Raw genomic sequence first — 13,555 nt, 5'->3', positions numbered from 1 at the left:
GGAGCCATAACACTTAGGAGTAGCCCCTCCAGTCTGGTGAGGGGGGGATGTGTGGCCACCCCACCTCCTGTGGCAACCTGTTGCCTGTGGATATCCGATGCACGCTGACAGACATTTCTGATTAAATCACTGCAGTGATGTCGTACCTGCTCATATGTCCTATTATGCGTGCCAATGTCATTTACCCTACGGACAAGGTCTTGCCACAGTGCAGCCCTCTCCTGCTGATTCTGGCTGGTGCGGGAAAACAGTATGTCATACTCCCGCACCAGGCTCTGGTGTATCTCCTCATCTTCCGCTGCAGAGTAGGCGGGATTACGCTGACGTGCCATCTCCCTGGAAGAGAACACAAACAGGATATCAGCAGACTATGTCAGCAATATATGGCACACATACTATTCATGATATTCAAGTGTAGTGATATACTACTACTCCCATATGTTGCATGTGTGTGTCTCGTGGTGGATACACAAGTACATGGCCAGATATCAGTGCTCAGCCAACACCTGTGCAACAATACCTGCCACATTCCATACAACATAGTAGCATGTCCCATCGGTCAGCACACTGCGACAGGTCCAATGCACAACCTCACTCTGGGGGTTCATACCAAGGTACTGTATGTGGAACACCATCCACTAGTGTGATGTGGACACAAGTTATTCGGCCTGGATATACATATCCCACCACCACCACCAGCACAGTAGACTACTTTGATATGTATGTGATTAGACAGTTATTCACTTGTTAGGACTGAGATGGTATCCATGCAGCCCACTGGGCCAGTGGAAGCCACAACCCACACTGCTGACCCTTTGCGAATGCTTACCATGGACATCCCACAGATTGCATGGAACTTGCACACACATTTCTAACCCAGACCCTATGCACAAAGGTTAGGCATCCTGTCCGGTGGACCCCAGCCAGAGGCAGATTTTATAACAATAGCAGGAGGCTACTGCAGGACAGAGCAGATTCACATTAAGGGAAGGCATCTGTGGCAGCACTGGTAATACGCTACGGTCTCTCATAACAATGGCCATGGCCTACTCTGGGAGGGAAATGGCCACAAACACTATAGATAACCACAAGGCCTTCTTCAGTTATGTTACACATATGGACCAAATGCCTCAGATATGCTCTGAGTTAATACACACCTACTTAACATTCACCGAACACACAGATATTGGCAACATTCTTGCAGACAGGTTCGGTGCACATATCCCCCCTCCTTCTCCCCCACAAGTTGAAATACTTATCACAGCTGAATGTAACCTCCCTATCATCTCACATGTCCAGATGAGGGCTGCCCTCAGCAAAGCAGAACACACAGCATCACTGTGACCTGATGGTATCCCTGGATGTGTGCTATGTGCACTCCAAGAGGACATACAACCGCATATAAGACTGATATTTAACCTTGGCCGTACTACAGGATATGTACCTGGACACTGGCATAAAGCAACAGTGGTCCCACACCACTAAGGAGGCACCTCTACTGACCCTGGGAACTACCACATCATAAGCATAACTGGCCTGGTCTGCTAAGCTATGGAATTATTCAGTATGGGACGCATATTCAGCGATATTGGGTACCTGCAGACACTTGTTCCCGGCCAGTTTACCTTTGTGATGGGCTGATCCTGCCTTTTGAACCTGGCTGACCTTTCCAAACAGTCACTACAGTCATTGATGAGGGCAACGCACAGACAACTGCTGCCAGGATCATGGCCTAACACTGACTGCCATGTAATGTATAGTCATCCCCTTTTGGTGGAACTACATACACACAACATATCACATGGACATACCTATAGATACAGACCTATGACACATTTGGAGGGTTCACAGTATGCAGACTATTAACCTGCTACTTTACATTACCTGTGTTTGTCGCAGCTGGTTGCGTTACCACTACTTCTGCTTCCTGCTGCTGCTGGCACGGCTTGCTACTGTCACTGCTGACAGCTTAGACTCAGTGTGTAGCGTGTGTATTTTTTTTCTCTCACTCTCTGTCTCTGTCTCTGTCTGTCTCTCTCCCTCTGTCTGCTTCCAGACAGTGCAATGAACGTATTGCATGTGTGGAGTGTTAGCACAGGATGCTTTTGTAGGTATCTGCATAGGTCCATGTGATGGCCTCTGCACCAACTGTAAGCCAGCATTTGCTAATTGCATGCAGCCAGTTGTGTACTGATTGCAGTTCTCACTGTGATTTCAGGACAGTGCTATAAAAGGGTATGTGAGATAGGCGTTGCCCTTTCAGATTGTAAGGGCGGGGACCATGCTGGTATGCTGTGGACACTGTTCTGTGAGTGTAAAGGTTAGTATCTCTCTCATGATTCAGGCTGTGTTGTAGATTCACATTTCTCCATTCCTCTCTCCTGTTCCCTGTAGTAAGTGTGTATGCACATTGACACCTACAACTATATATATATATATATATATATATATATATATATATATATATATATATATATATATGTAAATATACATACATTTATATATGTACATTAACTGACATTATTACCTACTAGCTAACAAATAGCATGGCTGTTTCTGTTCACACACTACTATTATGGAAATCCACTAGTTTTGACAGTAATTCTAAATGACATGCTTTGTGTACTACACATCCTATATTCCCTTTACATTCATTCCTACTATTACATGATATATTTATTTTAGCACAATGTTCTTGTATAAGAGTCATGGCTTAGTGGTAGGTTATGCAGACTACTGTTTCCAAGGTCCTGGGTTCGGGACTGACAGTGGGATTTTATTTTGCTTTTGAACTGACTACAGGACCTGTCAATCAGAGTGACTAAGGCACTTTTAAGCAGTTGTAACCGGGTTAGCGCTGGTTTGAGCGGAGCTCACGTATGCGCACTGGCATTTAGCTCTGCGCACACATGCGCACACCCGCTTACAACCGCTTAACAGTGCTTACTCTGGCGCACACCCACGCTATTTTCTTTGAAAGAAATGAAAATGGGGAGACAGGAAAGTGGTGAAAAAGGGGTCACAAAGAGGGTAAGACAGCAGGGAAACAAGCTTGGGATTTGCAGGAGGGATGTAGGTAAGGCCCATAGCTGCCCATTTCTTCATCAGCAACAGCTGTGCATATGTATGTAATTTGGTGTGACATTTGAAACCTTCCACCCCTGAGAGAGGTGTCAGGACAACAATAATACTTGTTGTACAGCCAATTGTAATTGATAGTTTCCATGTCCAGCAGACATGTGTGCGGAATGGGCAGCTATGTATGGGGCATAATTTTTTTGTGGGTACAGAGTGCCTTTTTTTTTTTTTTTTTTTTTTTTCAGGTGAGAGTGGTATGTCAGGTGAAGGAAGTCAGTATAGCTGGGGAGGTAGGTTGGGTAGGTCAACAGACAAGACAAACAAGACACATACAGGGGTGGTGTATGACATGTGTGGGGGGGTTACACAATTGACGGGGACGGAGGTTTGGATATCCAGAGCCCATGAGCCCACAGATGGCAACAGTGGAACTGATATCCCCACCCATGGGCAGTTGCCACTGTTCCTTCACTGCCCAGGGCGGGGCTGTGCTGGGGGCTGTGTAGGCCGGACAACAGGCATGCCCGTAAGTTGTGCCACCTGTGCCTCAAGCTGGTGTAGGGGCCCAAGAACAGAGTCCTGGATCTCCCTACGCACCACAGTCCAGACGCTACGGAGGGTGAGTGGTGGTTCTCCTCCGGCCACACTTGCAGAGGGGGGACAAACCCCATCCCCTGCAGCGCTTCCACCTGCAGGTGGCACAGGGCCACCGGAGGAGGGTCCAGACTGGGCACTAGTGCCAGGTGCACTCGCCAGCTGAGGTGGGAGAGGTGGGTCCGCTGGAACCCGCCTTCCCTGTCATCCTATGTTTTGCATTATGTCATGACAGTTTGGGTTAGTGACATATAATACCATTCACAATTAGTTGTAACAGCATGCATTAGTATTCCCATTAACCAAACACCCAGATATTCACACCATTGAACAGCGAGCATAACACATGCATAATTTGAACAGCAATACACAGTCCAACAACATGCAGGGTTGATTGATGGCAACAGGCCATCAGGTTTGGATGTATGAACAGGGCAGATGCATCAACGGACATGCAAATATTTATGACCCAACAGGACAATTGTCCAGGGGTGTTAATTGTGATTGCGCATACCATTTTCACGTGGAATGGGTTATATGTGGTTATAGGGTGGGGTGAAGAAAATAATATTAACACCTTCGAATACAAATACATATGCTGTACATTTTTAATAACTGCACATATATACACACTACTGTTCTAACTACAGTTTCCTATATGATAACTACTTCAACTTGGTGATAGGACTGTTACTGCTACATCAATATACATTTTATTGTTCTTCATACACATTCATATCTGGCTTTGTTCAGCTACATCATCCTGCTACATTTGCTTTATATAGCTATAGACAACTGTGGATGTTTGGTATGTCAGACAATCATACTATCTGCATATTGCAGACTGAGAGCAAAATATCCAGATTTTGGGATACACATTCCAGCTGCAGAAACACTTTGAACAGATTTTGCTGTTTGGTTTTGCTTCTCACATGCATTTCATTCTGTACTGACTGCAGTATACTTTATTCAGGGGTTATTACTACTTTATTGGTGGATTCATGACACTTTCTCACACTGTCTCACTTGTTTTCATTTTACTATTCAGGATGGTACTTACTTCTAGGCTTTATTGACATGTTTTGCCTGTAGTTATTACAATCCTTTCCAGCAGTCTCACTTCTGTCATGTTTCAGTATTTCAACAGGGGTATATTTCACACATGTGATTTGCTCATCTTCTGCAGCTGTACTTTTCAGCCTGCTGCAGGTTGTGTACTATTATATTACAGGTGGGGCATCTTTATTTCAGACTTTATTTCAGACATTTTCATTTTTCTGTTTGGATTACAGACTGCAACACACTTTTGTAATCAAGCAATACCTGCAAACACTCTTACACTTGTTACTTGCACATTCTATTACTTAGTGACTACACTGCACTCTTTTGCTAACTGTCATACTTTTGTATTTCTTTACAGTTACTGGGAGAGGATTACTGACCTGCCTGGTGGCGCAACCGCACCAGCCTATCGCCATAGGCTCTGCGGTTCGCAGAATGGACACCTGCAGCTGTAATATAAATGAAGTAATACTGGAATACACATCTCCGTAATATCTGATAGTTTAATTTCTTACATACATAATTACATGTAACTTACTCAGTAGTGGGGCGTTGGGCATTTGCCGGGCCTCCTGGATCCAAAGGTTCAATTGGTCCTGCTTGTGTCTCTTCAGGTCCGCATGGTGGTGACGAACCTGCTCACCAGTCCTTGGAATCCCTGTGGCACTGGTGAGATCATGAGCCAACCGGTCCCATGCCTCAGCCCTATATGCTCCCCACAGGACCTGGCCCTGCATGAGTTGGGCCTCATGATTGTGGACTAGGAGCCAGACCATGTATCTGGACTCCTCAATGCCCCACCTCTGTGCTCGAAAGCAACTACCCTCACCTACTCCTGTCATTCTGGCTGCAAGTCAGTTCTACAATCGTTTATGGTGTGTATTCCCGCCTATGGGGCTTATACAGGCCGTTTTTTCCCACACATATCTATGATTGGCCATTTTGGAATTGTATCAGCTTCACAAAACCTGCTTTGTCATGCTCCACTTTGTATTCATTCCTATATATTTGCTATTACTGCATTTATAGTTACTGCTGTCATGGCTTAGTGGTTCAGTACCTTCACTATGGTGTATAGTATCCTGGGTTCGAACATGGCCACTGCTTTTTATTTTTTATGACTGTCTAGACAGGCTGAGGGGTGTGTTTGTGTAAAGGCAGTTTTGATACGGCTTGCTCAACGTTGCCCGTCAGTTAGCTTGTTGGCGTGGTGCGCAGCTCCGCGCAAACAGGGTACGCTGGTTTACGGCTCATTTGGCTATCAGCATGCATATTACGCTCAGCTCAACTAGGGGCACACAGTTTCAGCATGTTAAACCACTGCTCACCTACGGGCACTCATTTTGCACCTGTTAAACCACTGCTCACCTACGGGCACTCATTTTGCACCTGTTAAACCACTGCTCACCTACGGGCAGATGCACTCACCTTGTTAAACTGTAGCTCAGCTATAGGCACATCTGGCATCTTTTATTATTTTGTTATCTCACATTTCTTCAAAATAAATGGACTATTTCATTACATTATACATGAACTATGATTTTATATGTGTACATGTTTGTCAGGGACTTGTTTCGTGCTTATTTTACTAGAAATAAAAATTGGTGTTGTGGGGGCTCGAACTATGAATGCCTGCTCTTCAGCCGACGTCTCTACTGCTACGCTATTGCTTTTTGGCTTACTTTGCTTATTTCGTTCTTATATCCTTTTCCACTTACTGCTAACTGTGGCTAAGCTACGGGCATGCCCGCGCAAACGAGCGTACTCACGGGCAAACATCTTTACTTTTAAAAAAAATATATAACATGTTCATTTATATATTTTATGTTCATAGTCTGTGGGGGCATGTGTTGTGTTGTGTTTATTCACATTTCCATGGCCTCTGTCGTGGGTGTTTACTTTGGGCAATTTTACTCTTCTGGGGGCGTGTCCGCTTGCAGGGCTCGGCCTACGGACACGCCCCCTACTGTCTTCCACGGACCGTGTTAGCCTTAGGTGTGATTCAGCATGCTCTCATGAATATGCAGAGCATGCTGACATCACTCCGTTTAACTGCAGCCTCCGTGTAAGAGTTATAACTCTTACATGCAGGCTTCGTGAATCCTGCCCATAGAAAATAAATCATCAAAATGAATTTATTACAAATGGATTTTGTTAAAAAGTAATCATAATTTGGTTTATATTTTAGTTATGTCTTTACTGATATACCAAGTTGGAGATTTTCATGCATTCATTGTTTTATTGTGGTCATTGTGAATAAAGTGAATATCAGTGTGAGCAGCTTGGTGGTTCAGTGGTGTGGCGGTACAACAGCTCTATGGTTAACGATCTTAATCACAGCTCCAGAACTGGGGGTTCAGTACTGTTTTCCTGCATAGCTGTATTATTAGTATAAAGGGTGTGGAACCCAACAGCAATTGTCATTTTATTGTTTTTTTTTTTTTCCTGCATTGTTGTATTATTTCTTCAGTACTGTTTTCCTCTTACTGCCTGCACATAATGTTTATATTATTAATGTTGCAGCGTGGGTTTTCTCCAAAAACTCAGTGTTTTGCCCCTAAACATGATTTTTGTTCATGCCTATGTGGCCCAGATCATGACTAATAAGTGCCCAAAATGCATCAGCTAATTTGTCTTGCTAAGAAAAATAAATGAATTTATATTAAAAAAGAGTGTTTGCCTTTCAGTGAAACCAGTATAATCTCCAGGCAGCTATTCTGGAGCTAGAGGGCCAAATTCTTAAATCCTTTCACATCACCCTGAGTCAGTTACAGATGAGCATGTTATCAGCTTAAGAAAAAACAATTTCACTTACAGCTCCCAGACTGTAACTATTATCAGTAAGTGATCAGAACAACCTCTACGTGTTGTTAAGCAATTACAAATGTCTAGGCATCAATCCCAAAGTGCATCCCTTTTTAAACAAAAAGGATTTACAAACCTATAACATTGAAGATCCCTTAAAACATTCTACAAATATAACACAAAAACTCTTTCATTCCTTAAACCTTGGGCAAGCTATGGTAACAATACAACCCCTCCATAAAAATCCAAATCTAAAAATAAATAAGATGCTAGTCCTTGATTATTTTCCTCAATTAAAGGATAAAATAATCCAAGATATCTGCCCATACCTTAACTGTACAATCCAAGAAAGGAGAAGTAACCTAAATCTACCCAAGTCATATATAATAATTCTAAGACAAATCAAAGAGTTGTGTTCCAGCTACCTCCAAAACTTTACTATACTTAATAGTGACATGAAAAACTGTACTCTGCTTTGGAAGTCTATTCTTACAACAAGGAAAACAATATCTAACTCATACAAAATGATAGGTAAAATCAAACTTCAGAAGGACCTCCTTTTCTCTAACTGTTGGAGAAATTTAAAACCATCCATAGATGACCTGCAAATAAGTCATGCAATCAATCTAACACTGAAAAGTATACCCCTTAAAAAACTGTCATACATGCAGCTCATGATAAATAATAATGCATATTTCACACCCGCAATACTCTACAAATTCAATGCATCCAAATCACCATACTGCCCACACTGTAAGGACCAAGTAGCAGACCTAATGCATATATTTTGGAGTTGCAAATGTGTGTACAAACTCTGGAATTCCCTCAAGATACAACTGCAAAAAATGGGATATCAAACATCAACACTAACATGGGAATTTACCCTTCTACATATTTGCCCACCTAACATATCAGGAAAGTAAATGAATATACTTATAATAATTTTCTTACTAATGAAGCTATACATAGCTCTCAGATGGTTAGACCCTACAAATATATCTTGGGAGGGATTCAAAAAAATAGCTATAAAACATCTTTTAGCCCATAAAATAGTAGTGGATAAAAGGAACAAAAATAGGAAACCCGAGGAATTTGGGAACAAACCTGTAACATCATATTAGCATAAAGCCTCATACACGCTACATAGTAACAAGGTACAAAGGAACCTAGAAATATACACATGATCACATAGTCATACTATGGACTTGAAATCCTTATTGTATGTGCTGTTTTTATAACAACGGAATTGAATGAGAAAGCATCTTTGTATATAATGTAAATAGATATGTTTTATGACCTACATGTTACTATATTGAATACAATGTATACCATTCACCGGTGGTCATGCTGTAAGAATGGAAATGATTGTGATTTATATAAATGAAAAAAAATGAAAATAAAAATTATTGAAAAAAAAAAAGAAATTGCAAATGTATTAGTTAGTGTTGCAAACAAATATATCTAATGCACTGTTCCAGCCTTGTACACAAAGTGCATATGAACAGAATGCAATCAATAGATGCAGCTGCACTGTGCAGCTAGCAGCTGCAGCTTAAGTGCATTGGTATTTTATATATTTATTTATTTAACATTTGCTAACCAGGAAAGTCTGACTTGGAACAAAGCCAATTTTCATCAGAGACCTAAGAAGAAATGCTCCAGATTTATTTCTTTTACTACTACGAAGTGCTCTGGACATGCACCATTCTCCCTTCCCTAACCTCCCATCTGGCATCACCTCACTACCTGCTTACTGGAGGCAGCAGATATCTTTACAAATGAAGGCAATTAAGTCACTCTGATTTTTCATGAGAGTTCTGAGCAAGCTCCTCCATGTAAATCATTGCCTGTAGTTCAGAGATGGTGCTGCAGTTCATGACCCAATGAATCCAAAGAAAATGGATGTTGAGGTGATAGCAGTAGTAGAAGCTGACCTCATGAACTTCACCAATCAATTGTTAATCTGCAAATAATTCTACACTAAAGTACAAATAACAAATCTAAAAAAAAAACAGAGTAATTTCCCCTTTACAGCAAGCTGTATAAATACATCATTTTGTTGTTTAACAGATATTTTTGAATTATGCAGTTCTTCATTGCAGAAATCCTACTAGCTTATACATGAGGCAAATTTGTAGAGGTAAGTAAAAAACATTTATTATGATGGTGTAGCACCTTAGCATCAAAAAACACAGGCTGTGCCACCTGCATTCAATGGACTATTTAGCTCATGTTTTATGGACAATGTTATTTCCTAATGTGGCTTGCATGTTTTTCAGATCACTTGCATTAAGTTACAGCATCCCATGGTTATATTCCAACTTTTGTATAGATGATGTGCAGAAAAAAGATGTGTGTCTATTTCTGCTCTATAAAATAATCAGTAACAGTCACTAGATCATCAACAATGCCTGGCAGTCTGGGAAGAGATTACAGAACACTGATCTGTGCTGATTCACTTACAGTCGGTGGGTGGTCTTATGGATGCCAAGGTTTTTGGCAGTAGAAGAGTATTGCTAACCATCAAAATGGCATCAGACGTCTTCCAAAGTACAACAAAGACATGGGCAAAGGCAAAATTATTGACTTTGTGTGTGTCTGTGCAGTGTCAGAAATGATCTTACATCTTAAAATGAGCATTCCATACTGCAGGAATGGCATACTTAGAACTACAGTAATGCCAGCATGCAATCTTCTAAATTAGGCTTTGTATAATCATATGGGTCACAGGAAGAAATGTGTGCAATCTACAATAACATTACCTCATCGAACCCTTTGTAAGCATAACTTCACACCACAGTAATTCCACTGCTAGACTATTTGTTTATTTTTAACTTATTCCCTCCGCCATCATCTGAACTTTGTAAACTTTTTGCATATACATTTAAAAGCATTTACTGCATTTGTTACCAACACCTACTTTGTCTGTCTATTTCATAGCCTATCACCCTTGCTACAGGAAATATCCAGGAAATATTTGTAAAAAAAAAGTTGCATTGCCTCAAACACTTCCATACTTTGGCTTCTCACTGAATCTTTAATCCTTGTTGATGTTTTTTCTCCTAGAAAAAAATGCCATCTTGCACTTATCTGCATCAAGTATGACTCTAAATATTTTTGAAATGGGTGCCGTCCCCTTTCATGTTCACTGTAGGTATAAGTTCAGATCTCTGTGTGTATCATTCTAAATAGCCATCTTCATTTCCTAGACGATCCTAGTAGCCCTCTTTGCTACATTTAGTCATTGGTTTTCTTAGCATTTGGCTCCGAAAAGTCAGTGCAGTACCCACACTGAGGTGACTTTATAGGTTCACAGGTATTGATGTTTGAGGATCTTAAGCAGAATAGCCATGCATTCTCACTTAGCGTCTAGGCTTAATACTTTAGTACAAGACCTCTGGAAGTATTGTAAAACCCCAAATGAGATCATCCTTTTGCCTTATACAAAACTACTTTGTCCAGTAGGTATGAATAACCATAACTCAGGAGATGTTCCCCCTTCCATAAGGTACAGGAGTGCTAAAGCTTACAGTTTCCCATACTTTGTACAGTAGGTATGAATAACCATAACTCAGGACATGTTCCCCCTTCCATAAGGTACAGGTGTTCTAAAGCTTACAGTTTCCCATGCTTTGTACAGTAGGTATGAATAACCATAACTCAGGACATGTTCCCCCTTCCATAATGTACAGGAGTGCTAAAGCTTACAGTTTCCCATACTTTGTACAGTAGGTATGAATAACCATAACTCAGGACATGTCCCCCCTTCCATAAGGTACAGGAGTGCTAAAGCTTACAGTTTCCCATACTTTGTACAGTAGGTATGAATAACCATAACTCAGGACATGTTCCCCCTTTCATAAGGTACAGGAGTGCTAAAGCTTACAGTTTCCCATACTTTGTACAGTAGGTATGAATAACCATAACTCAGGACATGTTCCCCCTTCCATAAGGTACAGGAGTGCTAAAGCTTACAGTTTCCCATCCACGCATCCAGGTTGTGCTTGAGTGAAATATGAGGTGTGTGTAACTTCACAGGGAGAATAATGTTGGTTCTAGGTAAGTGGTATTCTCTTGTGAGGCATATCTATCACTCCTGCATGTTCTATTTAAGTTACAGTAGAGATTGAGGTCTCTAGAGCAGGTTTTTCTGCCACTACTGGATCTACAGATATGTAGAAGGTCTGAAAGGATGGGGTCAGTAGAGACTTTGCATGCAAGGCTGAGATCTTCCCTTAGCAGTCTGCAGGACACTGAGAAGAGGGTCAGTGCTTTGAGGCAGTCAGAGTAGCTTTTGTGATTCATTGCCTTGATTTTCTTGGAGACAAAATGTTGTTATCACTCAAGTTGAGTCAGGTGCTTGAACAGGTACATGATAATTGAGGGATTATAGTCAGTGCTTGGCTTAATGAGTGCAGTGTACAGTAGAATTATCAACTCCCTTGATTTGGATGCCATACCCTAGCTAATAAGTTGTACTATAAAGAAAGGTTTCCTTTCCTAACAGTAGTTGTCATGTGGTGGTTGAACGACAGCTCATTGTCTTCTTATGTTCCCAGATCCCTCACTAGTGGGTTAGTTTTAAGTGGAACGATGCCAAAGTGATAGGTGTAGGGGACATCTTGTTTGTCAACATAGAGTTATGCACTTTTCATAATATGACACAATTAACTCTATTTTGTTGCTTGTAGTTCTTTGCTCTGCTCATCAGCATCCCAGTTACTTTGTTTCTGCCTCTTTCAAATTGTCTAGTAACTTTGATTTCATATATTGTAATTAATTATAAATCCTTTCCTATATTAATGTTACAACCTGACCTAAACGGGGCCCAAGCCATCCAAGAATTTTTTTTAACTAGTGAGCATTGCTCTCATCATCTGCTTCACTCAAAAATCAGGAAGAATGCCAAAAATAATCATAGACAGGCACTCCAAATGAAGTACTTTTTTTAAGTTATTGAAAATATGCACTACATATGTTTTCTGAAAACATAGAAGTCTACAATTGTATCTTGGATCATTATTTAGTGATCACAGTGCTTCCTGTTTTGTTAAAAAAAAATCACTAATTTTTCACAAAACACAGTAAAATGTTCCTGCAAAATCAGGAATATTCCTAAAAAAATCAGAAATAGTAGTTAGAAACTAAGCGCTGGAGTTTGCTTTCTTCTTATGTTTCTTTCATTAGTATCAAGTCTCAGATTTCATTCTACTGCTTTGCATTTCATGCCCTCTGGAAACAAAAAAACATTCTCCCCTCCAAATCTTCTGTTATAACCCTGATGAAAACAGTAAATATAAAGAATTTTAAATGTTAAGAATACTAATACTAATGTTATTCTGACTAATTATCATATATCCTCAAACACTTACATGTCTTGTCATTCAAACAGTTTTCTGCCATTACGTTAAAGGACAATTCTAAACCTCTTCCTTCAGCAAACCATTGTTTCATGCTATACCACCTGCTAGCAGTGATAAAGTATGTTACCTGCTTTTTAGTGGCTAGACTGATCAAATGTCCACCACTCTAAGAACTACAGGGAGATTTCTTCCAGCAGAGGACAACATTGCAGGATATAATATCAATATCTATCACACTATCACAGAATATGGCAAGTCCTCTTCAGACATTATTAAACAACTTCTTTACTGTCCTTTGAAATATCTGCAGCGTGCATACTATAACACATAAAATCATTTATTCATTCTCTGATATGCATTTTATGCAGTTCGATCATAGGGGATCTGCAGCCTATGCCAGCTCTTAGTGGACATTTGTAAAGAAACTACTGATGTTTAGAATGTCTGTATGCTAGTACATCACCGAAGCATGCACATGCGCATGCACAATATTTATCAATTCAACTGCCATTTGGAGCAACCAGCAAAAATTCACATGGGCACAGGAAGGACATGCAGACAAACTCTGCACAGAAGGCATCCCAGCAGTGAATTAATTGGAGGACTAAGCTACAACATATGTGTGTTTATGTATTACTCTATCATCAGGATTC

The sequence above is a fragment of the Protopterus annectens genome, chromosome 3.part1, assembly GCF_019279795.1.
Source record: "Protopterus annectens isolate FY-2018-M chromosome 3.part1, PAN1.0, whole genome shotgun sequence".
In the NCBI taxonomy this organism is placed as follows: Eukaryota; Metazoa; Chordata; order Ceratodontiformes; family Protopteridae; genus Protopterus; species Protopterus annectens.
Note: the sequence above shows the minus strand (reverse complement) of the source record.